At 45.7% G+C, this 27,418-nt stretch overlaps 18 non-coding genes across 18 annotated transcripts; all 18 read right to left on the bottom strand.

Annotated features, from left to right (window-relative positions):
* Positions 1-2,931: 2,931 nt before the first annotated feature.
* TRNAL-CAG (transfer RNA leucine (anticodon CAG)) lies at positions 2,932-3,014 on the bottom strand. The gene has a single exon. It is a non-coding gene; the product is annotated as a tRNA-Leu (tRNA).
* Positions 3,015-3,790: 776 nt separating this feature from the next.
* TRNAL-CAG (transfer RNA leucine (anticodon CAG)) lies at positions 3,791-3,873 on the bottom strand. Its single transcript has one exon. It is a non-coding gene; the product is annotated as a tRNA-Leu (tRNA).
* A 987-nt stretch (positions 3,874-4,860) lies between these two features.
* Positions 4,861-4,943, bottom strand: TRNAL-CAG (transfer RNA leucine (anticodon CAG)). Its single transcript has one exon. It is a non-coding gene; the product is annotated as a tRNA-Leu (tRNA).
* A 987-nt stretch (positions 4,944-5,930) lies between these two features.
* On the bottom strand, positions 5,931-6,013 carry TRNAL-CAG (transfer RNA leucine (anticodon CAG)). Its single transcript has one exon. It is a non-coding gene; the product is annotated as a tRNA-Leu (tRNA).
* An 831-nt stretch (positions 6,014-6,844) lies between these two features.
* Positions 6,845-6,927, bottom strand: TRNAL-CAG (transfer RNA leucine (anticodon CAG)). The gene has a single exon. It is a non-coding gene; the product is annotated as a tRNA-Leu (tRNA).
* A 6,461-nt stretch (positions 6,928-13,388) lies between these two features.
* Positions 13,389-13,471, bottom strand: TRNAL-CAG (transfer RNA leucine (anticodon CAG)). The gene has a single exon. It is a non-coding gene; the product is annotated as a tRNA-Leu (tRNA).
* Positions 13,472-14,247: 776 nt separating this feature from the next.
* TRNAL-CAG (transfer RNA leucine (anticodon CAG)) lies at positions 14,248-14,330 on the bottom strand. The gene has a single exon. It is a non-coding gene; the product is annotated as a tRNA-Leu (tRNA).
* A 776-nt stretch (positions 14,331-15,106) lies between these two features.
* Positions 15,107-15,189, bottom strand: TRNAL-CAG (transfer RNA leucine (anticodon CAG)). The gene has a single exon. It is a non-coding gene; the product is annotated as a tRNA-Leu (tRNA).
* Positions 15,190-16,176: 987 nt separating this feature from the next.
* Positions 16,177-16,259, bottom strand: TRNAL-CAG (transfer RNA leucine (anticodon CAG)). Its single transcript has one exon. It is a non-coding gene; the product is annotated as a tRNA-Leu (tRNA).
* A 776-nt stretch (positions 16,260-17,035) lies between these two features.
* Positions 17,036-17,118, bottom strand: TRNAL-CAG (transfer RNA leucine (anticodon CAG)). The gene has a single exon. It is a non-coding gene; the product is annotated as a tRNA-Leu (tRNA).
* A 987-nt stretch (positions 17,119-18,105) lies between these two features.
* Positions 18,106-18,188, bottom strand: TRNAL-CAG (transfer RNA leucine (anticodon CAG)). Its single transcript has one exon. It is a non-coding gene; the product is annotated as a tRNA-Leu (tRNA).
* An 884-nt stretch (positions 18,189-19,072) lies between these two features.
* Positions 19,073-19,155, bottom strand: TRNAL-CAG (transfer RNA leucine (anticodon CAG)). The gene has a single exon. It is a non-coding gene; the product is annotated as a tRNA-Leu (tRNA).
* An 884-nt stretch (positions 19,156-20,039) lies between these two features.
* TRNAL-CAG (transfer RNA leucine (anticodon CAG)) lies at positions 20,040-20,122 on the bottom strand. The gene has a single exon. It is a non-coding gene; the product is annotated as a tRNA-Leu (tRNA).
* A 1,588-nt stretch (positions 20,123-21,710) lies between these two features.
* TRNAL-CAG (transfer RNA leucine (anticodon CAG)) lies at positions 21,711-21,793 on the bottom strand. Its single transcript has one exon. It is a non-coding gene; the product is annotated as a tRNA-Leu (tRNA).
* Positions 21,794-23,434: 1,641 nt separating this feature from the next.
* TRNAL-CAG (transfer RNA leucine (anticodon CAG)) lies at positions 23,435-23,517 on the bottom strand. Its single transcript has one exon. It is a non-coding gene; the product is annotated as a tRNA-Leu (tRNA).
* An 884-nt stretch (positions 23,518-24,401) lies between these two features.
* On the bottom strand, positions 24,402-24,484 carry TRNAL-CAG (transfer RNA leucine (anticodon CAG)). Its single transcript has one exon. It is a non-coding gene; the product is annotated as a tRNA-Leu (tRNA).
* A 1,641-nt stretch (positions 24,485-26,125) lies between these two features.
* Positions 26,126-26,208, bottom strand: TRNAL-CAG (transfer RNA leucine (anticodon CAG)). The gene has a single exon. It is a non-coding gene; the product is annotated as a tRNA-Leu (tRNA).
* An 884-nt stretch (positions 26,209-27,092) lies between these two features.
* On the bottom strand, positions 27,093-27,175 carry TRNAL-CAG (transfer RNA leucine (anticodon CAG)). Its single transcript has one exon. It is a non-coding gene; the product is annotated as a tRNA-Leu (tRNA).
* Between the last annotated feature and the right edge of the window lie 243 nt (positions 27,176-27,418).

Here is a 27,418-nt window from a genome sequence, read left to right as displayed (position 1 = left end):
CAAGCATATTATGTTCTACTGGCTAACGGGGTTCCAATGTTCCTTTTGAGCATCAGCCTAGAAGTTAGGCACCAGTGAGAATGAAACTCACACCCCGTGGTTTAACCAGACCAGTGGCCTATGAAGCAGGAAGAAAAGGGATTGGCGTGGTGTTTTTTTCCCCTTTCTGATGGAGCGTTTCTTGTTCCTCAAACTGCTTTCAAAGTTGACTTCGGGAGCCCTGAGAAAAATGGCCTTGCTTAATATTTAAGGAAAAGCTAGCCTCCTTTCTGATGGAGGGTTTCTTGTTCCTCAAACTGCTTTCAAAGTTGACTTCGGGGGGACTTCGAGCCCTGAGAAAAATGGCCTTGCTTAATATTTAAGGAAAAGCTAGCCTGTCAGAAACCACGCCTCCAGAGGAGACTGCGACCTGAACGCAGCGCCTTAGACCGCTCGGCCATCCTGACTCTCATGTGGCAGTATGCTTTGGCGCTTCGTGGTGATACTAGACATCATGGTAAGCGTTAAGCATAAAATTGAGGCACTTGTCAACATCTGCAAGTCTGCACTTGCGCAGAACAGAGCAACTTTGCCGCTCCTCACACAGACCCCCGCTGGAATCCCAATCCATGATGCGTAAGAGCAAACACGGAGGAAAGCTTGAAGGACTTTTTCTACCTTTCTTCAAGTTGCTGGTTTAGAAGCAGGATTTTGACATCAGCCTAGTATGTGTATAAATGTTTCTTCAGATATATCCTATCAGAACCCTGAAAAAGAAACCTGAGTGGTTTCCAAAGCTTGCAGCAACATCAATTGACCATTCAAAGGAATCTTATCTGCAAGGTTAATTAGCTTCTCTCCCCGAGAACAAGCATATTATGTTCTACTGGCTAACGGGGTTCCAATGTTCCTTTTGAGCATCAGCCTAGAAGTTAGGCACCAGTGAGAATGAAACTCACACCCCGTGGTTTAACCAGACCAGTGGCCTATGAAGCAGGAAGAAAAGGGATTGGCGTGGTGTTTTTTTCCCCTTTCTGATGGAGCGTTTCTTGTTCCTCAAACTGCTTTCAAAGTTGACTTCGGGAGCCCTGAGAAAAATGGCCTTGCTTAATATTTAAGGAAAAGCTAGCCTCCTTTCTGATGGAGGGTTTCTTGTTCCTCAAACTGCTTTCAAAGTTGACTTCGGGGGGACTTCGAGCCCTGAGAAAAATGGCCTTGCTTAATATTTAAGGAAAAGCTAGCCTGTCAGAAGTGGGATTCGAACCCACGCCTCCAGAGGCGACTGCGACCTGAACGCAGCGCCTTAGACCGCTCGGCCATCCTGACTCTCATGTGGCAGTATGCTTTGGCGCTTCGTGGTGATACTAGACATCATGGTAAGCGTTAAGCATAAAATTGAGGCACTTGTCAACATCTGCAAGTCTGCACTTGCGCAGAACAGAGCAACTTTGCCGCTCCTCAAACAGACCCCCGCTGGAATCCCAATCCATGATGCGTAAGAGCAAACACGGAGGAAAGCTTGAAGGACTTTTTCTACCTTTCTTCAAGTTGCTGGTTTAGAAGCAGGATTTTGACATCAGCCTAGTATGTGTATAAATGTTTCTTCAGATATATCCTATCAGAACCCTGAAAAAGAAACCTGAGTGGTTTCCAAAGCTTGCAGCAACATCAATTGACCATTCAAAGGAATCTTATCTGCAAGGTTAATTAGCTTCTCTCCCCGAGAACAAGCATATTATGTTCTACTGGCTAACGGGGTTCCAATGTTCCTTTTGAGCATCAGCCTAGAAGTTAGGCACCAGTGAGAATGAAACCCACACCCCGTGGTTTAACCAGACCAGTGGCCTATGAAGCAGGAAGAAAAGGGATTGGCGTGGTGTTTTTTTCCCCTTTCTGATGGAGCGTTTCTTGTTCCTCAAACTGCTTTCAAAGTTGACTTCGGGAGCCCTGAGAAAAATGGCCTTGCTTAATATTTAAGGAAAAGCCAGCCTCCTTTCTGATGGAGGGTTTCTTGTTCCTCAAACTGCTTTCAAAGTTGACTTCGGGGGGACTTCGAGCCCTGAGAAAAATGGCCTTGCTTAATATTTAAGGAAAAGCTAGCCTGTCAGAAACCACGCCTCCAGAGGAGACTGCGACCTGAACGCAGCGCCTTAGACCGCTCGGCCATCCTGACTCTCATGTGGCAGTATGCTTTGGCGCTTCGTGGTGATACTAGACATCATGGTAAGCGTTAAGCATAAAATTGAGGCACTTGTCAACATCTGCAAGTCTGCACTTGCGCAGAACAGAGCAACTTTGCCGCTCCTCACACAGACCCCCGCTGGAATCCCAATCCATGATGCGTAAGAGCAAACACGGAGGAAAGCTTGAAGGACTTTTTCTACCTTTCTTCAAGTTGCTGGTTTAGAAGCAGGATTTTGACATCAGCCTAGTATGTGTATAAATGTTTCTTCAGATATATCCTATCAGAACCCTGAAAAAGAAACCTGAGTGGTTTCCAAAGCTTGCAGCAACATCAAAAATTGACCATTCAAAGGAATCTTATCTGCAAGGTTAATTAGCTTCTCTCCCCGAGAACAAGCATATTATGTTCTACTGGCTAACGGGGTTCCAATGTTCCTTTTGAGCATCAGCCTAGAAGTTAGGCACCAGTGAGAATGAAACTCACACCCCGTGGTTTAACCAGACCAGTGGCCTATGAAGCAGGAAGAAAAGGGATTGGCGTGGTGTTTTTTTCCCCTTTCTGATGGAGGGTTTCTTGTTCCTCAAACTGCTTTCAAAGTTGACTTCGGGAGCCCTGAGAAAAATGGCCTTGCTTAATATTTAAGGAAAAGCTAGCCTCCTTTCTGATGGAGGGTTTCTTGTTCCTCAAACTGCTTTCAAAGTTGACTTCGGGGGGACTTCGAGCCCTGAGAAAAATGGCCGAGCTTAATATTTAAGGAAAAGCTAGCCTGTCAGAAGTGGGATTCGAACCCACGCCTCCAGAGGAGACTGCGACCTGAACGCAGCGCCTTAGACCGCTCGGCCATCCTGACTCCCATGTGGCAGTATGCTTTGGCGCTTCGTGGTGATACCAGACATCATGGTAAGCGTTAAGCATAAAATTGAGGCACTTGTCAACATCTGCAAGTCTGCACTTGCGCAGAACAGAGCAACTTTGCCGCTCCTCAAACAGACCCCCGCTGGAATCCCAATCCATGATGCGTAAGAGCAAACACGGAGGAAAGCTTGAAGGACTTTTTCTACCTTTCTTCAAGTTGCTGGTTTAGAAGCAGGATTTTGACATCAGCCTAGTATGTGTATAAATGTTTCTTCAGATATATCCTATCAGAACCCTGAAAAAGAAACCTGAGTGGTTTCCAAAGCTTGCAGCAACATCAATTGACCATTCAAAGGAATCTTATCTGCAAGGTTAATTAGCTTCTCTCCCCGAGAACAAGCATATTATGTTCTACTGGCTAACGGGGTTCCAATGTTCCTTTTGAGCATCAGCCTAGAAGTTAGGCACCAGTGAGAATGAAACTCACACCCCGTGGTTTAACCAGACCAGTGGCCTATGAAGCAGGAAGAAAAGGGATTGGCGTGGTGTTTTTTTCCCCTTTCTGATGGAGCGTTTCTTGTTCCTCAAACTGCTTTCAAAGTTGACTTCGGGAGCCCTGAGAAAAATGGCCTTGCTTAATATTTAAGGAAAAGCTAGCCTCCTTTCTGATGGAGGGTTTCTTGTTCCTCAAACTGCTTTCAAAGTTGACTTCGGGGGGACTTCGAGCCCTGAGAAAAATGGCCTTGCTTAATATTTAAGGAAAAGCTAGCCTGTCAGAAGTGGGATTCGAACCCACGCCTCCAGAGGAGACTGCGACCTGAACGCAGCGCCTTAGACCGCTCGGCCATCCTGACTCTCATGTGGCAGTATGCTTTGGCGCTTCGTGGTGATACTAGACATCATGGTAAGCGTTAAGCATAAAATTGAGGCACTTGTCAACATTTGCAAGTCTGTACTTGCGCAGAACAGAGCAACTTTGCCGCTCCTCACACAGACCCCCGCTGGAATCCCAATCCGTGACGCGTAAGAGCAAACACTTGGCTGTCATGGGGTGGGATTTGAACCCACGCCTCCAGGAAAGATCATGCAGCTATCCTCAAATACGCAGGTGTGAAAAAAAAATGCAAAGCGCAAAGAAAAAATGGTGACATTAAGAGTCCAATTCTTGGGATGAAGTATAAAGACTGGATCAATTTGTCACTTACTGGTGGTGATCTTCCACGATCTGATTGAGTATTTCGCATTCAAAGGTTGAACGGAGGAAAGCTTGAAGGACTTTTTCTACCTTTCTTCAAGTTGCTGGTTTAGAAGCAGGATTTTGACATCAGCCTAGTATGTGTATAAATGTTTCTTCAGATATATCCTATCAGAACCCTGAAAAAGAAACCTGAGTGGTTTCCAAAGCTTGCAGCAACATCAATTGACCATTCAAAGGAATCTTATCTGCAAGGTTAATTAGCTTCTCTCCCCGAGAACAAGCATATTATGTTCTACTGGCTAACGGGGTTCCAATGTTCCTTTTGAGCATCAGCCTAGAAGTTAGGCACCAGTGAGAATGAAACTCACACCCCGTGGTTTAACCAGACCAGTGGCCTATGAAGCAGGAAGAAAAGGGATTGGCGTGGTGTTTTTTTCCCCTTTCTGATGGAGGGTTTCTTGTTCCTCAAACTGCTTTCAAAGTTGACTTCGGGAGCCCTGAGAAAAATGGCCTTGCTTAATATTTAAGGAAAAGCTAGCCTCCTTTCTGATGGAGGGTTTCTTGTTCCTCAAACTGCTTTCAAAGTTGACTTCGGGAGCCCTGAGAAAAATGGCCTTGCTTAATATTTAAGGAAAAGCTAGCCTGTCAGAAGTGGGATTCGAACCCACGCCTCCAGAGGAGACTGCGACCTGAACGCAGCGCCTTAGACCGCTCGGCCATCCTGACTCTCATGTGGCAGTATGCTTTGGCGCTTCGTGGTGATACTAGACATCATGGTAAGCGTTAAGCATAAAATTGAGGCACTTGTCAACATCTGCAAGTCTGCACTTGCGCAGAACAGAGCAACTTTGCCGCTCCTCACACAGACCCCCGCTGGAATCCCAATCCGTGACGCGTAAGAGCAAACACTTGGCTGTCATGGGGTGGGATTTGAACCCACGCCTCCAGGAAAGATCATGCAGCTATCCTCAAATACGCAGGTGTGAAAAAAAAATGCAAAGCGCAAAGAAAAAATGGTGACATTAAGAGTCCAATTCTTGGGATGAAGTATAAAGACTGGATCAGTTTGTCACTTACTGGTGGTGATCTTCCACGATCTGATTGAGTATTTCGCATTCAAAGGTTGAACGGAGGAAAGCTTGAAGGACTTTTTCTACCTTTCTTCAAGTTGCTGGTTTAGAAGCAGGATTTTGACATCAGCCTAGTATGTGTATAAATGTTTCTTCAGATATATCCTATCAGAACCCTGAAAAAGAAACCTGAGTGGTTTCCAAAGCTTGCAGCAACATCAATTGACCATTCAAAGGAATCTTATCTGCAAGGTTAATTAGCTTCTCTCCCCGAGAACAAGCATATTATGTTCTACTGGCTAACGGGGTTCCAATGTTCCTTTTGAGCATCAGCCTAGAAGTTAGGCACCAGTGAGAATGAAACTCACACCCTGTGGTTTAACCAGACCAGTGGCCTATGAAGCAGGAAGAAAAGGGATTGGCGTGGTGTTTTTTTCCCCTTTCTGATGGAGGGTTTCTTGTTCCTCAAACTGCTTTCAAAGTTGACTTCGGGAGCCCTGAGAAAAATGGCCTTGCTTAATATTTAAGGAAAAGCTAGCCTCCTTTCTGATGGAGGGTTTCTTGTTCCTCAAACTGCTTTCAAAGTTGACTTCGGGAGCCCTGAGAAAAATGGCCTTGCTTAATATTTAAGGAAAAGCTAGCCTGTCAGAAGTGGGATTCGAACCCACGCCTCCAGAGGAGACTGCGACCTGAACGCAGCGCCTTAGACCGCTCGGCCATCCTGACTCTCATGTGGCAGTATGCTTTGGCGCTTCGTGGTGATACTAGACATCATGGTAAGCGTTAAGCATAAAATTGAGGCACTTGTCAACATCTGCAAGTCTGCACTTGCGCAGAACAGAGCAACTTTGCCGCTCCTCACACAGACCCCCGCTGGAATCCCAATCCGTGACGCGTAAGAGCAAACACTTGGCTGTCATGGGGTGGGATTTGAACCCACGCCTCCAGGAAAGATCATGCAGCTATCCTCAAATACGCAGGTGTGAAAAAAAAATGCAAAGCGCAAAGAAAAAATGGTGACATTAAGAGTCCAATTCTTGGGATGAAGTATAAAGACTGGATCAGTTTGTCACTTACTGGTGGTGATCTTCCACGATCTGATTGAGTATTTCGCATTCAAAGGTTGAACGGAGGAAAGCTTGAAGGACTTTTTCTACCTTTCTTCAAGTTGCTGGTTTAGAAGCAGGATTTTGACATCAGCCTAGTATGTGTATAAATGTTTCTTCAGATATATCCTATCAGAACCCTGAAAAAGAAACCTGAGTGGTTTCCAAAGCTTGCAGCAACATCAATTGACCATTCAAAGGAATCTTATCTGCAAGGTTAATTAGCTTCTCTCCCCGAGAACAAGCATATTATGTTCTACTGGCTAACGGGGTTCCAATGTTCCTTTTGAGCATCAGCCTAGTGGCCTATGAAGCAGGAAGAAAAGGGATTGGCGTGGTGTTTTTTTCCCCTTTCTGATGGAGGGTTTCTTGTTCCTCAAACTGCTTTCAAAGTTGACTTCGGGAGCCCTGAGAAAAATGGCCTTGCTTAATATTTAAGGAAAAGCTAGCCTGTCAGAAGTGGGATTCGAACCCACGCCTCCAGAGGAGACTGCGACCTGAACGCAGCGCCTTAGACCGCTCGGCCATCCTGACTCTCATGTGGCAGTATGCTTTGGCGCTTCGTGGTGATACTAGACATCATGGTAAGCGTTAAGCATAAAATTGAGGCACTTGTCAACATCTGCAAGTCTGCACTTGCGCAGAACAGAGCAACTTTGCCGCTCCTCAAACAGACCCCCGCTGGAATCCCAATCCATGATGCGTAAGAGCAAACACGGAGGAAAGCTTGAAGGACTTTTTCTACCTTTCTTTAAGTTGCTGGTTTAGAAGCAGGATTTTGACATCAGCCTAGTATGTGTATAAATGTTTCTTCAGATATATCCTATCAGAACCCTGAAAAAGAAACCTGAGTGGTTTCCAAAGCTTGCAGCAACATCAATTGACCATTCAAAGGAATCTTATCTGCAAGGTTAATTAGCTTCTCTCCCCGAGAACAAGCATATTATGTTCTACTGGCTAACGGGGTTCCAATGTTCCTTTTGAGCATCAGCCTAGAAGTTAGGCACCAGTGAGAATGAAACTCACACCCCGTGGTTTAACCAGACCAGTGGCCTATGAAGCAGGAAGAAAAGGGATTGGCGTGGTGTTTTTTTCCCCTTTCTGATGGAGGGTTTCTTGTTCCTCAAACTGCTTTCAAAGTTGACTTCGGGAGCCCTGAGAAAAATGGCCTTGCTTAATATTTAAGGAAAAGCTAGCCTCCTTTCTGATGGAGGGTTTCTTGTTCCTCAAACTGCTTTCAAAGTTGACTTCGGGGGGACTTCGAGCCCTGAGAAAAATGGCCGAGCTTAATATTTAAGGAAAAGCTAGCCTGTCAGAAGTGGGATTCGAACCCACGCCTCCAGAGGAGACTGCGACCTGAACGCAGCGCCTTAGACCGCTCGGCCCTCCATCAGAATCCTGACTCTCATGTGGCAGTATGCTTTGGCGCTTCGTGGTGATACTAGACATCATGGTAAGCGTTAAGCATAAAATTGAGGCACTTGTCAACATCTGCAAGTCTGCACTTGCGCAGAACAGAGCAACTTTGCCGCTCCTCACACAGACCCCCGCTGGAATCCCAATCCGTGACGCGTAAGAGCAAACACTTGGCTGTCATGGGGTGGGATTTGAACCCACGCCTCCAGGAAAGATCATGCAGCTATCCTCAAATACGCAGGTGTGAAAAAAAAATGCAAAGCGCAAAGAAAAAATGGTGACATTAAGAGTCCAATTCTTGCGATGAAGTATAAAGACTGGATCAGTTTGTCACTTACTGGTGGTGATCTTCCACGATCTGATTGAGTATTTCGCATTCAAAGGTTGAACGGAGGAAAGCTTGAAGGACTTTTTCTACCTTTCTTCAAGTTGCTGGTTTAGAAGCAGGATTTTGACATCAGCCTAGTATGTGTATAAATGTTTCTTCAGATATATCCTATCAGAACCCTGAAAAAGAAACCTGAGTGGTTTCCAAAGCTTGCAGCAACATCAATTGACCATTCAAAGGAATCTTATCTGCAAGGTTAATTAGCTTCTCTCCCCGAGAACAAGCATATTATGTTCTACTGGCTAACGGGGTTCCAATGTTCCTTTTGAGCATCAGCCTAGAAGTTAGGCACCAGTGAGAATGAAACTCACACCCCGTGGTTTAACCAGACCAGTGGCCTATGAAGCAGGAAGAAAAGGGATTGGCGTGGTGTTTTTTTCCCCTTTCTGATGGAGCGTTTCTTGTTCCTCAAACTGCTTTCAAAGTTGACTTCGGGAGCCCTGAGAAAAATGGCCTTGCTTAATATTTAAGGAAAAGCTAGCCTCCTTTCTGATGGAGGGTTTCTTGTTCCTCAAACTGCTTTCAAAGTTGACTTCGGGGGGACTTCGAGCCCTGAGAAAAATGGCCTTGCTTAATATTTAAGGAAAAGCTAGCCTGTCAGAAACCACGCCTCCAGAGGAGACTGCGACCTGAACGCAGCGCCTTAGACCGCTCGGCCATCCTGACTCTCATGTGGCAGTATGCTTTGGCGCTTCGTGGTGATACTAGACATCATGGTAAGCGTTAAGCATAAAATTGAGGCACTTGTCAACATCTGCAAGTCTGCACTTGCGCAGAACAGAGCAACTTTGCCGCTCCTCACACAGACCCCCGCTGGAATCCCAATCCATGATGCGTAAGAGCAAACACGGAGGAAAGCTTGAAGGACTTTTTCTACCTTTCTTCAAGTTGCTGGTTTAGAAGCAGGATTTTGACATCAGCCTAGTATGTGTATAAATGTTTCTTCAGATATATCCTATCAGAACCCTGAAAAAGAAACCTGAGTGGTTTCCAAAGCTTGCAGCAACATCAATTGACCATTCAAAGGAATCTTATCTGCAAGGTTAATTAGCTTCTCTCCCCGAGAACAAGCATATTATGTTCTACTGGCTAACGGGGTTCCAATGTTCCTTTTGAGCATCAGCCTAGAAGTTAGGCACCAGTGAGAATGAAACTCACACCCCGTGGTTTAACCAGACCAGTGGCCTATGAAGCAGGAAGAAAAGGGATTGGCGTGGTGTTTTTTTCCCCTTTCTGATGGAGGGTTTCTTGTTCCTCAAACTGCTTTCAAAGTTGACTTCGGGAGCCCTGAGAAAAATGGCCTTGCTTAATATTTAAGGAAAAGCTAGCCTGTCAGAAGTGGGATTCGAACCCACGCCTCCAGAGGAGACTGCGACCTAAACGCAGCGCCTTAGACCGCTCGGCCCTCCATCAGAATCCTGACTCTCATGTGGCAGTATGCTTTGGCGCTTCGTGGTGATACTAGACATCATGGTAAGCGTTAAGCATAAAATTGAGGCACTTGTCAACATCTGCAAGTCTGTACTTGCGCAGAACAGAGCAACTTTGCCGCTCCTCACACAGACCCCCGCTGGAATCCCAATCCGTGACGCGTAAGAGCAAACACTTGGCTGTCATGGGGTGGGATTTGAACCCACGCCTCCAGGAAAGATCATGCAGCTATCCTCAAATACGCAGGTGTGAAAAAAAAATGCAAAGCGCAAAGAAAAAATGGTGACATTAAGAGTCCAATTCTTGGGATGAAGTATAAAGACTGGATCAGTTTGTCACTTACTGGTGGTGATCTTCCACGATCTGATTGAGTATTTCGCATTCAAAGGTTGAACGGAGGAAAGCTTGAAGGACTTTTTCTACCTTTCTTCAAGTTGCTGGTTTAGAAGCAGGATTTTGACATCAGCCTAGTATGTGTATAAATGTTTCTTCAGATATATCCTATCAGAACCCTGAAAAAGAAACCTGAGTGGTTTCCAAAGCTTGCAGCAACATCAATTGACCATTCAAAGGAATCTTATCTGCAAGGTTAATTAGCTTCTCTCCCCGAGAACAAGCATATTATGTTCTACTGGCTAACGGGTTCCAATGTTCCTTTTGAGCATCAGCCTAGAAGTTAGGCACCAGTGAGAATGAAACTCACACCCCGTGGTTTAACCAGACCAGTGGCCTATGAAGCAGGAAGAAAAGGGATTGGCGTGGTGTTTTTTTCCCCTTTCTGATGGAGGGTTTCTTGTTCTTCAAACTGCTTTCAAAGTTGACTTCGGGAGCCCTGAGAAAAATGGCCTTGCTTAATATTTAAGGAAAAGCTAGCCTCCTTTCTGATGGAGGGTTTCTTGTTCCTCAAACTGCTTTCAAAGTTGACTTCGGGGGGACTTCGAGCCCTGAGAAAAATGGCCTTGCTTAATATTTAAGGAAAAGCTAGCCTGTCAGAAACCACGCCTCCAGAGGAGACTGCGACCTGAACGCAGCGCCTTAGACCGCTCGGCCATCCTGACTCTCATGTGGCAGTATGCTTTGGCGCTTCGTGGTGATACTAGACATCATGGTAAGCGTTAAGCATAAAATTGAGGCACTTGTCAACATCTGCAAGTCTGCACTTGCGCAGAACAGAGCAACTTTGCCGCTCCTCACACAGACCCCCGCTGGAATCCCAATCCATGATGCGTAAGAGCAAACACGGAGGAAAGCTTGAAGGACTTTTTCTACCTTTCTTCAAGTTGCTGGTTTAGAAGCAGGATTTTGACATCAGCCTAGTATGTGTATAAATGTTTCTTCAGATATATCCTATCAGAACCCTGAAAAAGAAACCTGAGTGGTTTCCAAAGCTTGCAGCAACATCAATTGACCATTCAAAGGAATCTTATCTGCAAGGTTAATTAGCTTCTCTCCCCGAGAACAAGCATATTATGTTCTACTGGCTAACGGGGTTCCAATGTTCCTTTTGAGCATCAGCCTAGAAGTTAGGCACCAGTGAGAATGAAACTCACACCCCGTGGTTTAACCAGACCAGTGGCCTATGAAGCAGGAAGAAAAGGGATTGGCGTGGTGTTTTTTTCCCCTTTCTGATGGAGGGTTTCTTGTTCCTCAAACTGCTTTCAAAGTTGACTTCGGGAGCCCTGAGAAAAATGGCCTTGCTTAATATTTAAGGAAAAGCTAGCCTCCTTTCTGATGGAGGGTTTCTTGTTCCTCAAACTGCTTTCAAAGTTGACTTCGGGGGGACTTCGAGCCCTGAGAAAAATGGCCTTGCTTAATATTTAAGGAAAAGCTAGCCTGCCAGAAGTGGGATTCGAACCCACGCCTCGAGAGGAGACTGCGACCTGAACGCAGCGCCTTAGACCGCTCGGCCATCCTGACTCTCATGTGGCAGTATGCTTTGGCGCTTCGTGGTGATACTAGACATCATGGTAAGCGTTAAGCATAAAATTGAGGCACTTGTCAACATCTGCAAGTCTGCACTTGCGCAGAACAGAGCAACTTTGCCGCTCCTCACACAGACCCCCGCTGGAATCCCAATCCGTGACGCGTAAGAGCAAACACTTGGCTGTCATGGGGTGGGATTTGAACCCACGCCTCCAGGAAAGATCATGCAGCTATCCTCAAATACGCAGGTGTGAAAAAAAAATGCAAAGCGCAAAGAAAAAATGGTGACATTAAGAGTCCAATTCTTGCGATGAAGTATAAAGACTGGATCAGTTTGTCACTTACTGGTGGTGATCTTCCACGATCTGATTGAGTATTTCGCATTCAAAGGTTGAACGGAGGAAAGCTTGAAGGACTTTTTCTACCTTTCTTCAAGTTGCTGGTTTAGAAGCAGGATTTTGACATCAGCCTAGTATGTGTATAAATGTTTCTTCAGATATATCCTATCAGAACCCTGAAAAAGAAACCTGAGTGGTTTCCAAAGCTTGCAGCAACATCAATTGACCATTCAAAGGAATCTTATCTGCAAGGTTAATTAGCTTCTCTCCCCGAGAACAAGCATATTATGTTCTACTGGCTAACGGGGTTCCAATGTTCCTTTTGAGCATCAGCCTAGAAGTTAGGCACCAGTGAGAATGAAACTCACACCCCGTGGTTTAACCAGACCAGTGGCCTATGAAGCAGGAAGAAAAGGGATTGGCGTGGTGTTTTTTTCCCCTTTCTGATGGAGCGTTTCTTGTTCCTCAAACTGCTTTCAAAGTTGACTTCGGGAGCCCTGAGAAAAATGGCCTTGCTTAATATTTAAGGAAAAGCTAGCCTCCTTTCTGATGGAGGGTTTCTTGTTCCTCAAACTGCTTTCAAAGTTGACTTCGGGGGGACTTCGAGCCCTGAGAAAAATGGCCTTGCTTAATATTTAAGGAAAAGCTAGCCTGTCAGAAACCACGCCTCCAGAGGAGACTGCGACCTGAACGCAGCGCCTTAGACCGCTCGGCCATCCTGACTCTCATGTGGCAGTATGCTTTGGCGCTTCGTGGTGATACTAGACATCATGGTAAGCGTTAAGCATAAAATTGAGGCACTTGTCAACATCTGCAAGTCTGCACTTGCGCAGAACAGAGCAACTTTGCCGCTCCTCACACAGACCCCCGCTGGAATCCCAATCCATGATGCGTAAGAGCAAACACGGAGGAAAGCTTGAAGGACTTTTTCTACCTTTCTTCAAGTTGCTGGTTTAGAAGCAGGATTTTGACATCAGCCTAGTATGTGTATAAATGTTTCTTCAGATATATCCTATCAGAACCCTGAAAAAGAAACCTGAGTGGTTTCCAAAGCTTGCAGCAACATCAATTGACCATTCAAAGGAATCTTATCTGCAAGGTTAATTAGCTTCTCTCCCCGAGAACAAGCATATTATGTTCTACTGGCTAACGGGGTTCCAATGTTCCTTTTGAGCATCAGCCTAGAAGTTAGGCACCAGTGAGAATGAAACTCACACCCCGTGGTTTAACCAGACCAGTGGCCTATGAAGCAGGAAGAAAAGGGATTGGCGTGGTGTTTTTTTCCCCTTTCTGATGGAGGGTTTCTTGTTCCTCAAACTGCTTTCAAAGTTGACTTCGGGAGCCCTGAGAAAAATGGCCTTGCTTAATATTTAAGGAAAAGCTAGCCTCCTTTCTGATGGAGGGTTTCTTGTTCCTCAAACTGCTTTCAAAGTTGACTTCGGGGGGACTTCGAGCCCTGAGAAAAATGGCCGAGCTTAATATTTAAGGAAAAGCTAGCCTGTCAGAAGTGGGATTCGAACCCACGCCTCCAGAGGAGACTGCGACCTGAACGCAGCGCCTTAGACCGCTCGGCCATCCTGACTCCCATGTGGCAGTATGCTTTGGCGCTTCGTGGTGATACCAGACATCATGGTAAGCGTTAAGCATAAAATTGAGGCACTTGTCAACATCTGCAAGTCTGCACTTGCGCAGAACAGAGCAACTTTGCCGCTCCTCAAACAGACCCCCGCTGGAATCCCAATCCATGATGCGTAAGAGCAAACACGGAGGAAAGCTTGAAGGACTTTTTCTACCTTTCTTCAAGTTGCTGGTTTAGAAGCAGGATTTTGACATCAGCCTAGTATGTGTATAAATGTTTCTTCAGATATATCCTATCAGAACCCTGAAAAAGAAACCTGAGTGGTTTCCAAAGCTTGCAGCAACATCAATTGACCATTCAAAGGAATCTTATCTGCAAGGTTAATTAGCTTCTCTCCCCGAGAACAAGCATATTATGTTCTACTGGCTAACGGGGTTCCAATGTTCCTTTTGAGCATCAGCCTAGAAGTTAGGCACCAGTGAGAATGAAACTCACACCCCGTGGTTTAACCAGACCAGTGGCCTATGAAGCAGGAAGAAAAGGGATTGGCGTGGTGTTTTTTTCCCCTTTCTGATGGAGGGTTTCTTGTTCCTCAAACTGCTTTCAAAGTTGACTTCGGGAGCCCTGAGAAAAATGGCCTTGCTTAATATTTAAGGAAAAGCTAGCCTCCTTTCTGATGGAGGGTTTCTTGTTCCTCAAACTGCTTTCAAAGTTGACTTCGGGGGGACTTCGAGCCCTGAGAAAAATGGCCGAGCTTAATATTTAAGGAAAAGCTAGCCTGTCAGAAGTGGGATTCGAACCCACGCCTCCAGAGGAGACTGCGACCTGAACGCAGCGCCTTAGACCGCTCGGCCATCCTGACTCCCATGTGGCAGTATGCTTTGGCGCTTCGTGGTGATACCAGACATCATGGTAAGCGTTAAGCATAAAATTGAGGCACTTGTCAACATCTGCAAGTCTGCACTTGCGCAGAACAGAGCAACTTTGCCGCTCCTCAAACAGACCCCCGCTGGAATCCCAATCCATGATGCGTAAGAGCAAACACGGAGGAAAGCTTGAAGGACTTTTTCTACCTTTCTTCAAGTTGCTGGTTTAGAAGCAGGATTTTGACATCAGCCTAGTATGTGTATAAATGTTTCTTCAGATATATCCTATCAGAACCCTGAAAAAGAAACCTGAGTGGTTTCCAAAGCTTGCAGCAACATCAATTGACCATTCAAAGGAATCTTATCTGCAAGGTTAATTAGCTTCTCTCCCCGAGAACAAGCATATTATGTTCTACTGGCTAACGGGGTTCCAATGTTCCTTTTGAGCATCAGCCTAGAAGTTAGGCACCAGTGAGAATGAAACTCACACCCCGTGGTTTAACCAGACCAGTGGCCTATGAAGCAGGAAGAAAAGGGATTGGCGTGGTGTTTTTTTCCCCTTTCTGATGGAGCGTTTCTTGTTCCTCAAACTGCTTTCAAAGTTGACTTCGGGAGCCCTGAGAAAAATGGCCTTGCTTAATATTTAAGGAAAAGCTAGCCTCCTTTCTGATGGAGGGTTTCTTGTTCCTCAAACTGCTTTCAAAGTTGACTTCGGGGGGACTTCGAGCCCTGAGAAAAATGGCCTTGCTTAATATTTAAGGAAAAGCTAGCCTGTCAGAAGTGGGATTCGAACCCACGCCTCCAGAGGAGACTGCGACCTGAACGCAGCGCCTTAGACCGCTCGGCCATCCTGACTCTCATGTGGCAGTATGCTTTGGCGCTTCGTGGTGATACTAGACATCATGGTAAGCGTTAAGCATAAAATTGAGGCACTTGTCAACATCTGCAAGTCTGTACTTGCGCAGAACAGAGCAACTTTGCCGCTCCTCACACAGACCCCCGCTGGAATCCCAATCCGTGACGCGTAAGAGCAAACACTTGGCTGTCATGGGGTGGGATTTGAACCCACGCCTCCAGGAAAGATCATGCAGCTATCCTCAAATACGCAGGTGTGAAAAAAAAATGCAAAGCGCAAAGAAAAAATGGTGACATTAAGAGTCCAATTCTTGGGATGAAGTATAAAGACTGGATCAATTTGTCACTTACTGGTGGTGATCTTCCACGATCTGATTGAGTATTTCGCATTCAAAGGTTGAACGGAGGAAAGCTTGAAGGACTTTTTCTACCTTTCTTCAAGTTGCTGGTTTAGAAGCAGGATTTTGACATCAGCCTAGTATGTGTATAAATGTTTCTTCAGATATATCCTATCAGAACCCTGAAAAAGAAACCTGAGTGGTTTCCAAAGCTTGCAGCAACATCAATTGACCATTCAAAGGAATCTTATCTGCAAGGTTAATTAGCTTCTCTCCCCGAGAACAAGCATATTATGTTCTACTGGCTAACGGGGTTCCAATGTTCCTTTTGAGCATCAGCCTAGAAGTTAGGCACCAGTGAGAATGAAACTCACACCCCGTGGTTTAACCAGACCAGTGGCCTATGAAGCAGGAAGAAAAGGGATTGGCGTGGTGTTTTTTTCCCCTTTCTGATGGAGGGTTTCTTGTTCCTCAAACTGCTTTCAAAGTTGACTTCGGGAGCCCTGAGAAAAATGGCCTTGCTTAATATTTAAGGAAAAGCTAGCCTCCTTTCTGATGGAGGGTTTCTTGTTCCTCAAACTGCTTTCAAAGTTGACTTCGGGAGCCCTGAGAAAAATGGCCTTGCTTAATATTTAAGGAAAAGCTAGCCTGTCAGAAGTGGGATTCGAACCCACGCCTCCAGAGGAGACTGCGACCTGAACGCAGCGCCTTAGACCGCTCGGCCATCCTGACTCCCATGTGGCAGTATGCTTTGGCGCTTCGTGGTGATACCAGACATCATGGTAAGCGTTAAGCATAAAATTGAGGCACTTGTCAACATCTGCAAGTCTGCACTTGCGCAGAACAGAGCAACTTTGCCGCTCCTCAAACAGACCCCCGCTGGAATCCCAATCCATGATGCGTAAGAGCAAACACGGAGGAAAGCTTGAAGGACTTTTTCTACCTTTCTTCAAGTTGCTGGTTTAGAAGCAGGATTTTGACATCAGCCTAGTATGTGTATAAATGTTTCTTCAGATATATCCTATCAGAACCCTGAAAAAGAAACCTGAGTGGTTTCCAAAGCTTGCAGCAACATCAATTGACCATTCAAAGGAATCTTATCTGCAAGGTTAATTAGCTTCTCTCCCCGAGAACAAGCATATTATGTTCTACTGGCTAACGGGGTTCCAATGTTCCTTTTGAGCATCAGCCTAGAAGTTAGGCACCAGTGAGAATGAAACTCACACCCCATGGTTTAACCAGACCAGTGGCCTATGAAGCAGGAAGAAAAGGGATTGGCGTGGTGTTTTTTTCCCCTTTCTGATGGAGCGTTTCTTGTTCCTCAAACTGCTTTCAAAGTTGACTTCGGGAGCCCTGAGAAAAATGGCCTTGCTTAATATTTAAGGAAAAGCTAGCCTCCTTTCTGATGGAGGGTTTCTTGTTCCTCAAACTGCTTTCAAAGTTGACTTCGGGGGGACTTCGAGCCCTGAGAAAAATGGCCTTGCTTAATATTTAAGGAAAAGCTAGCCTGTCAGAAGTGGGATTCGAACCCACGCCTCCAGAGGAGACTGCGACCTGAACGCAGCGCCTTAGACCGCTCGGCCATCCTGACTCTCATGTGGCAGTATGCTTTGGCGCTTCGTGGTGATACTAGACATCATGGTAAGCGTTAAGCATAAAATTGAGGCACTTGTCAACATCTGCAAGTCTGTACTTGCGCAGAACAGAGCAACTTTGCCGCTCCTCACACAGACCCCCGCTGGAATCCCAATCCGTGACGCGTAAGAGCAAACACTTGGCTGTCATGGGGTGGGATTTGAACCCACGCCTCCAGGAAAGATCATGCAGCTATCCTCAAATACGCAGGTGTGAAAAAAAAATGCAAAGCGCAAAGAAAAAATGGTGACATTAAGAGTCCAATTCTTGGGATGAAGTATAAAGACTGGATCAATTTGTCACTTACTGGTGGTGATCTTCCACGATCTGATTGAGTATTTCGCATTCAAAGGTTGAACGGAGGAAAGCTTGAAGGACTTTTTCTACCTTTCTTCAAGTTGCTGGTTTAGAAGCAGGATTTTGACATCAGCCTAGTATGTGTATAAATGTTTCTTCAGATATATCCTATCAGAACCCTGAAAAAGAAACCTGAGTGGTTTCCAAAGCTTGCATCAACATCAATTGACCATTCAAAGGAATCTTATCTGCAAGGTTAATTAGCTTCTCTCCCCGAGAACAAGCATATTATGTTCTACTGGCTAACGGGGTTCCAATGTTCCTTTTGAGCATCAGCCTAGAAGTTAGGCACCAGTGAGAATGAAACTCACACCCCGTGGTTTAACCAGACCAGTGGCCTATGAAGCAGGAAGAAAAGGGATTGGCGTGGTGTTTTTTTCCCCTTTCTGATGGAGGGTTTCTTGTTCCTCAAACTGCTTTCAAAGTTGACTTCGGGAGCCCTGAGAAAAATGGCCTTGCTTAATATTTAAGGAAAAGCTAGCCTCCTTTCTGATGGAGGGTTTCTTGTTCCTCAAACTGCTTTCAAAGTTGACTTCGGGAGCCCTGAGAAAAATGGCCTTGCTTAATATTTAAGGAAAAGCTAGCCTGTCAGAAGTGGGATTCGAACCCACGCCTCCAGAGGAGACTGCGACCTGAACGCAGCGCCTTAGACCGCTCGGCCATCCTGACTCTCATGTGGCAGTATGCTTTGGCGCTTCGTGGTGATACTAGACATCATGGTAAGCGTTAAGCATAAAATTGAGGCACTTGTCAACATCTGCAAGTCTGCACTTGCGCAGAACAGAGCAACTTTGCCGCTCCTCACACAGACCCCCGCTGGAATCCCAATCCGTGACGCGTAAGAGCAAACACTTGGCTGTCATGGGGTGGGATTTGAACCCACGCCTCCAGGAAAGATCATGCAGCTATCCTCAAATACGCAGGTGTGAAAAAAAAATGCAAAGCGCAAAGAAAAAATGGTGACATTAAGAGTCCAATTCTTGGGATGAAGTATAAAGACTGGATCAGTTTGTCACTTACTGGTGGTGATCTTCCACGATCTGATTGAGTATTTCGCATTCAAAGGTTGAACGGAGGAAAGCTTGAAGGACTTTTTCTACCTTTCTTCAAGTTGCTGGTTTAGAAGCAGGATTTTGACATCAGCCTAGTATGTGTATAAATGTTTCTTCAGATATATCCTATCAGAACCCTGAAAAAGAAACCTGAGTGGTTTCCAAAGCTTGCAGCAACATCAATTGACCATTCAAAGGAATCTTATCTGCAAGGTTAATTAGCTTCTCTCCCCGAGAACAAGCATATTATGTTCTACTGGCTAACGGGGTTCCAATGTTCCTTTTGAGCATCAGCCTAGAAGTTAGGCACCAGTGAGAATGAAACTCACACCCTGTGGTTTAACCAGACCAGTGGCCTATGAAGCAGGAAGAAAAGGGATTGGCGTGGTGTTTTTTTCCCCTTTCTGATGGAGGGTTTCTTGTTCCTCAAACTGCTTTCAAAGTTGACTTCGGGAGCCCTGAGAAAAATGGCCTTGCTTAATATTTAAGGAAAAGCTAGCCTGTCAGAAGTGGGATTCGAACCCACACCTCCAGAGGAGACTGCGACCTGAACGCAGCGCCTTAGACCGCTCGGCCATCCTGACTCTCATGTGGCAGTATGCTTTGGCGCTTCGTGGTGATACTAGACATCATGGTAAGCGTTAAGCATAAAATTGAGGCACTTGTCAACATCTGCAAGTCTGCACTTGCGCAGAACAGAGTAACTTTGCCGCTCCTCACACAGACCCCCGCTGGAATCCCAATCCGTGACGCGTAAGAGCAAACACTTGGCTGTCATGGGGTGGGATTTGAACCCACGCCTCCAGGAAAGATCATGCAGCTATCCTCAAATACGCAGGTGTGAAAAAAAAATGCAAAGCGCAAAGAAAAAATGGTGACATTAAGAGTCCAATTCTTGGGATGAAGTATAAAGACTGGATCAGTTTGTCACTTACTGGTGGTGATCTTCCACGATCTGATTGAGTATTTCGCATTCAAAGGTTGAACGGAGGAAAGCTTGAAGGACTTTTTCTACCTTTCTTCAAGTTGCTGGTTTAGAAGCAGGATTTTGACATCAGCCTAGTATGTGTATAAATGTTTCTTCAGATATATCCTATCAGAACCCTGAAAAAGAAACCTGAGTGGTTTCCAAAGCTTGCAGCAACATCAATTGACCATTCAAAGGAATCTTATCTGCAAGGTTAATTAGCTTCTCTCCCCGAGAACAAGCATATTATGTTCTACTGGCTAACGGGGTTCCAATGTTCCTTTTGAGCATCAGCCTAGAAGTTAGGCACCAGTGAGAATGAAACTCACACCCTGTGGTTTAACCAGACCAGTGGCCTATGAAGCAGGAAGAAAAGGGATTGGCGTGGTGTTTTTTTCCCCTTTCTGATGGAGGGTTTCTTGTTCCTCAAACTGCTTTCAAAGTTGACTTCGGGAGCCCTGAGAAAAATGGCCTTGCTTAATATTTAAGGAAAAGCTAGCCTGTCAGAAGTGGGATTCGAACCCACGCCTCCAGAGGAGACTGCGACCTGAACGCAGCGCCTTAGACCGCTCGGCCATCCTGACTCTCATGTGGCAGTATGCTTTGGCGCTTCGTGGTGATACTAGACATCATGGTAAGCGTTAAGCATAAAATTGAGGCACTTGTCAACATCTGCAAGTCTGCACTTGCGCAGAACAGAGCAACTTTGCCGCTCCTCAAACAGACCCCCGCTGGAATCCCAATCCATGATGCGTAAGAGCAAACACGGAGGAAAGCTTGAAGGACTTTTTCTACCTTTCTTTAAGTTGCTGGTTTAGAAGCAGGATTTTGACATCAGCCTAGTATGTGTATAAATGTTTCTTCAGATATATCCTATCAGAACCCTGAAAAAGAAACCTGAGTGGTTTCCAAAGCTTGCAGCAACATCAATTGACCATTCAAAGGAATCTTATCTGCAAGGTTAATTAGCTTCTCTCCCCGAGAACAAGCATATTATGTTCTACTGGCTAACGGGGTTCCAATGTTCCTTTTGAGCATCAGCCTAGAAGTTAGGCACCAGTGAGAATGAAACTCACACCCCGTGGTTTAACCAGACCAGTGGCCTATGAAGCAGGAAGAAAAGTGATTGGCGTGGTGTTTTTTTCCCCTTTCTGATGGAGGGTTTCTCGTTCCTCAAACTGCTTTCAAAGTTGACTTCGGGAGCCCTGAGAAAAATGGCCTTGCTTAATATTTAAGGAAAAGCTAGCCTGTCAGAAGTGGGATTCGAACCCACGCCTCCAGAGGAGACTGCGACCTGAACGCAGCGCCTTAGACCGCTCGGCCCTCCATCAGAATCCTGACTCTCATGTGGCAGTATGCTTTGGCGCTTCGTGGTGATACTAGACATCATGGTAAGCGTTAAGCATAAAATTGAGGCACTTGTCAACATCTGCAAGTCTGCACTTGCGCAGAACAGAGCAACTTTGCCGCTCCTCACACAGACCCCCGCTGGAATCCCAATCCGTGACGCGTAAGAGCAAACACTTGGCTGTCATGGGGTGGGATTTGAACCCACGCCTCCAGGAAAGATCATGCAGCTATCCTCAAATACGCAGGTGTGAAAAAAAAATGCAAAGCGCAAAGAAAAAATGGTGACATTAAGAGTCCAATTCTTGGGATGAAGTATAAAGACTGGATCAGTTTGTCACTTACTGGTGGTGATCTTCCACGATCTGATTGAGTATTTCGCATTCAAAGGTTGAACGGAGGAAAGCTTGAAGGACTTTTTCTACCTTTCTTCAAGTTGCTGGTTTAGAAGCAGGATTTTGACATCAGCCTAGTATGTGTATAAATGTTTCTTCAGATATATCCTATCAGAACCCTGAAAAAGAAACCTGAGTGGTTTCCAAAGCTTGCAGCAACATCAATTGACCATTCAAAGGAATCTTATCTGCAAGGTTAATTAGCTTCTCTCCCCGAGAACAAGCATATTATGTTCTACTGGCTAACGGGGTTCCAATGTTCCTTTTGAGCATCAGCCTAGTGGCCTATGAAGCAGGAAGAAAAGGGATTGGCGTGGTGTTTTTTTCCCCTTTCTGATGGAGGGTTTCTTGTTCCTCAAACTGCTTTCAAAGTTGACTTCGGGAGCCCTGAGAAAAATGGCCTTGCTTAATATTTAAGGAAAAGCTAGCCTGTCAGAAGTGGGATTCGAACCCACGCCTCCAGAGGAGACTGCGACCTGAACGCAGCGCCTTAGACCGCTCGGCCATCCTGACTCTCATGTGGCAGTATGCTTTGGCGCTTCGTGGTGATACTAGACATCATGGTAAGCGTTAAGCATAAAATTGAGGCACTTGTCAACATCTGCAAGTCTGCACTTGCGCAGAACAGAGCAACTTTGCCGCTCCTCAAACAGACCCCCGCTGGAATCCCAATCCATGATGCGTAAGAGCAAACACGGAGGAAAGCTTGAAGGACTTTTTCTACCTTTCTTTAAGTTGCTGGTTTAGAAGCAGGATTTTGACATCAGCCTAGTATGTGTATAAATGTTTCTTCAGATATATCCTATCAGAACCCTGAAAAAGAAACCTGAGTGGTTTCCAAAGCTTGCAGCAACATCAATTGACCATTCAAAGGAATCTTATCTGCAAGGTTAATTAGCTTCTCTCCCCGAGAACAAGCATATTATGTTCTACTGGCTAACGGGGTTCCAATGTTCCTTTTGAGCATCAGCCTAGAAGTTAGGCACCAGTGAGAATGAAACTCACACCCCGTGGTTTAACCAGACCAGTGGCCTATGAAGCAGGAAGAAAAGTGATTGGCGTGGTGTTTTTTTCCCCTTTCTGATGGAGGGTTTCTCGTTCCTCAAACTGCTTTCAAAGTTGACTTCGGGAGCCCTGAGAAAAATGGCCTTGCTTAATATTTAAGGAAAAGCTAGCCTGTCAGAAGTGGGATTCGAACCCACGCCTCCAGAGGAGACTGCGACCTGAACGCAGCGCCTTAGACCGCTCGGCCCTCCATCAGAATCCTGACTCTCATGTGGCAGTATGCTTTGGCGCTTCGTGGTGATACTAGACATCATGGTAAGCGTTAAGCATAAAATTGAGGCACTTGTCAACATCTGCAAGTCTGCACTTGCGCAGAACAGAGCAACTTTGCCGCTCCTCACACAGACCCCCGCTGGAATCCCAATCCGTGACGCGTAAGAGCAAACACTTGGCTGTCATGGGGTGGGATTTGAACCCACGCCTCCAGGAAAGATCATGCAGCTATCCTCAAATACGCAGGTGTGAAAAAAAAATGCAAAGCGCAAAGAAAAAATGGTGACATTAAGAGTCCAATTCTTGCGATGAAGTATAAAGACTGGATCAGTTTGTCACTTACTGGTGGTGATCTTCCACGATCTGATTGAGTATTTCGCATTCAAAGGTTGAACGGAGGAAAGCTTGAAGGACTTTTTCTACCTTTCTTCAAGTTGCTGGTTTAGAAGCAGGATTTTGACATCAGCCTAGTATGTGTATAAATGTTTCTTCAGATATATCCTATCAGAACCCTGAAAAAGAAACCTGAGTGGTTTCCAAAGCTTGCAGCAACATCAATTGACCATTCAAAGGAATCTTATCTGCAAGGTTAATTAGCTTCTCTCCCCGAGAACAAGCATATTATGTTCTACTGGCTAACGGGGTTCCAATGTTCCTTTTGAGCATCAGCCTAGAAGTTAGGCACCAGTGAGAATGAAACTCACACCCTGTGGTTTAACCAGACCAGTGGCCTATGAAGCAGGAAGAAAAGGGATTGGCGTGGTGTTTTTTTCCCCTTTCTGATGGAGGGTTTCTTGTTCCTCAAACTGCTTTCAAAGTTGACTTCGGGAGCCCTGAGAAAAATGGCCTTGCTTAATATTTAAGGAAAAGCTAGCCTGTCAGAAGTGGGATTCGAACCCACGCCTCCAGAGGAGACTGCGACCTGAACGCAGCGCCTTAGACCGCTCGGCCATCCTGACTCTCATGTGGCAGTATGCTTTGGCGCTTCGTGGTGATACTAGACATCATGGTAAGCGTTAAGCATAAAATTGAGGCACTTGTCAACATCTGCAAGTCTGCACTTGCGCAGAACAGAGCAACTTTGCCGCTCCTCACACAGACCCCCGCTGGAATCCCAATCCGTGACGCGTAAGAGCAAACACTTGGCTGTCATGGGGTGGGATTTGAACCCACGCCTCCAGGAAAGATCATGCAGCTATCCTCAAATACGCAGGTGTGAAAAAAAAATGCAAAGCGCAAAGAAAAAATGGTGACATTAAGAGTCCAATTCTTGGGATGAAGTATAAAGACTGGATCAGTTTGTCACTTACTGGTGGTGATCTTCCACGATCTGATTGAGTATTTCGCATTCAAAGGTTGAACGGAGGAAAGCTTGAAGGACTTTTTCTACCTTTCTTCAAGTTGCTGGTTTAGAAGCAGGATTTTGACATCAGCCTAGTATGTGTATAAATGTTTCTTCAGATATATCCTATCAGAACCCTGAAAAAGAAACCTGAGTGGTTTCCAAAGCTTGCAGCAACATCAATTGACCATTCAAAGGAATCTTATCTGCAAGGTTAATTAGCTTCTCTCCCCGAGAACAAGCATATTATGTTCTACTGGCTAACGGGGTTCCAATGTTCCTTTTGAGCATCAGCCTAGAAGTTAGGCACCAGTGAGAATGAAACTCACACCCTGTGGTTTAACCAGACCAGTGGCCTATGAAGCAGGAAGAAAAGGGATTGGCGTGGTGTTTTTTTCCCCTTTCTGATGGAGGGTTTCTTGTTCCTCAAACTGCTTTCAAAGTTGACTTCGGGAGCCCTGAGAAAAATGGCCTTGCTTAATATTTAAGGAAAAGCTAGCCTGTCAGAAGTGGGATTCGAACCCACGCCTCCAGAGGAGACTGCGACCTGAACGCAGCGCCTTAGACCGCTCGGCCATCCTGACTCTCATGTGGCAGTATGCTTTGGCGCTTCGTGGTGATACTAGACATCATGGTAAGCGTTAAGCATAAAATTGAGGCACTTGTCAACATCTGCAAGTCTGCACTTGCGCAGAACAGAGCAACTTTGCCGCTCCTCAAACAGACCCCCGCTGGAATCCCAATCCATGATGCGTAAGAGCAAACACGGAGGAAAGCTTGAAGGACTTTTTCTACCTTTCTTTAAGTTGCTGGTTTAGAAGCAGGATTTTGACATCAGCCTAGTATGTGTATAAATGTTTCTTCAGATATATCCTATCAGAACCCTGAAAAAGAAACCTGAGTGGTTTCCAAAGCTTGCAGCAACATCAATTGACCATTCAAAGGAATCTTATCTGCAAGGTTAATTAGCTTCTCTCCCCGAGAACAAGCATATTATGTTCTACTGGCTAACGGGGTTCCAATGTTCCTTTTGAGCATCAGCCTAGAAGTTAGGCACCAGTGAGAATGAAACTCACACCCCGTGGTTTAACCAGACCAGTGGCCTATGAAGCAGGAAGAAAAGGGATTGGCGTGGTGTTTTTTTCCCCTTTCTGATGGAGGGTTTCTCGTTCCTCAAACTGCTTTCAAAGTTGACTTCGGGAGCCCTGAGAAAAATGGCCTTGCTTAATATTTAAGGAAAAGCTAGCCTGTCAGAAGTGGGATTCGAACCCACGCCTCCAGAGGAGACTGCGACCTGAACGCAGCGCCTTAGACCGCTCGGCCCTCCATCAGAATCCTGACTCTCATGTGGCAGTATGCTTTGGCGCTTCGTGGTGATACTAGACATCATGGTAAGCGTTAAGCATAAAATTGAGGCACTTGTCAACATCTGCAAGTCTGCACTTGCGCAGAACAGAGCAACTTTGCCGCTCCTCACACAGACCCCCGCTGGAATCCCAATCCGTGACGCGTAAGAGCAAACACTTGGCTGTCATGGGGTGGGATTTGAACCCACGCCTCCAGGAAAGATCATGCAGCTATCCTCAAATACGCAGGTGTGAAAAAAAAATGCAAAGCGCAAAGAAAAAATGGTGACATTAAGAGTCCAATTCTTGGGATGAAGTATAAAGACTGGATCAGTTTGTCACTTACTGGTGGTGATCTTCCACGATCTGATTGAGTATTTCGCATTCAAAGGTTGAACGGAGGAAAGCTTGAAGGACTTTTTCTACCTTTCTTCAAGTTGCTGGTTTAGAAGCAGGATTTTGACATCAGCCTAGTATGTGTATAAATGTTTCTTCAGATATATCCTATCAGAACCCTGAAAAAGAAACCTGAGTGGTTTCCAAAGCTTGCAGCAACATCAATTGACCATTCAAAGGAATCTTATCTGCAAGGTTAATTAGCTTCTCTCCCCGAGAACAAGCATATTATGTTCTACTGGCTAACGGGGTTCCAATGTTCCTTTTGAGCATCAGCCTAGAAGTTAGGCACCAGTGAGAATGAAACTCACACCCTGTGGTTTAACCAGACCAGTGGCCTATGAAGCAGGAAGAAAAGGGATTGGCGTGGTGTTTTTTTCCCCTTTCTGATGGAGGGTTTCTTGTTCCTCAAACTGCTTTCAAAGTTGACTTCGGGAGCCCTGAGAAAAATGGCCTTGCTTAATATTTAAGGAAAAGCTAGCCTGTCAGAAGTGGGATTCGAACCCACGCCTCCAGAGGAGACTGCGACCTGAACGCAGCGCCTTAGACCGCTCGGCCATCCTGACTCTCATGTGGCAGTATGCTTTGGCGCTTCGTGGTGATACTAGACATCATGGTAAGCGTTAAGCATAAAATTGAGGCACTTGTCAACATCTGCAAGTCTGCACTTGCGCAGAACAGAGCAACTTTGCCGCTCCTCACACAGACCCCCGCTGGAATCCCAATCCGTGACGCGTAAGAGCAAACACTTGGCTGTCATGGGGTGGGATTTGAACCCACGCCTCCAGGAAAGATCATGCAGCTATCCTCAAATACGCAGGTGTGAAAAAAAAATGCAAAGCGCAAAGAAAAAATGGTGACATTAAGAGTCCAATTCTTGGGATGAAGTATAAAGACTGGATCAGTTTGTCACTTACTGGTGGTGATCTTCCACGATCTGATTGAGTATTTCGCATTCAAAGGTTGAACGGAGGAAAGCTTGAAGGACTTTTTCTACCTTTCTTCAAGTTGCTGGTTTAGAAGCAGGATTTTGACATCAGCCTAGTATGTGTATAAATGTTTCTTCAGATATATCCTATCAGAACCCTGAAAAAGAAACCTGAGTGGTTTCCAAAGCTTGCAGCAACATCAATTGACCATTCAAAGGAATCTTATCTGCAAGGTTAATTAGCTTCTCTCCCCGAGAACAAGCATATTATGTTCTACTGGCTAACGGGGTTCCAATGTTCCTTTTGAGCATCAGCCTAGAAGTTAGGCACCAGTGAGAATGAAACTTACACCCTGTGGTTTAACCAGACCAGTGGCCTATGAAGCAGGAAGAAAAGGGATTGGCGTGGTGTTTTTTTCCCCTTTCTGATGGAGGGTTTCTTGTTCCTCAAACTGCTTTCAAAGTTGACTTCGGGAGCCCTGAGAAAAATGGCCTTGCTTAATATTTAAGGAAAAGCTAGCCTGTCAGAAGTGGGATTCGAACCCACGCCTCCAGAGGAGACTGCGACCTGAACGCAGCGCCTTAGACCGCTCGGCCATCCTGACTCTCATGTGGCAGTATGCTTTGGCGCTTCGTGGTGATACTAGACATCATGGTAAGCGTTAAGCATAAAATTGAGGCACTTGTCAACATCTGCAAGTCTGCACTTGCGCAGAACAGAGCAACTTTGCCGCTCCTCACACAGACCCCCGCTGGAATCCCAATCCGTGACGCGTAAGAGCAAACACTTGGCTGTCATGGGGTGGGATTTGAACCCACGCCTCCAGGAAAGATCATGCAGCTATCCT

Source organism: Eleutherodactylus coqui, chromosome 7, assembly GCF_035609145.1.
Source record: "Eleutherodactylus coqui strain aEleCoq1 chromosome 7, aEleCoq1.hap1, whole genome shotgun sequence".
Taxonomy (NCBI): Eukaryota; Metazoa; Chordata; class Amphibia; order Anura; family Eleutherodactylidae; genus Eleutherodactylus; species Eleutherodactylus coqui.
This window is presented reverse-complemented; position numbering and strand designations above follow the sequence as displayed.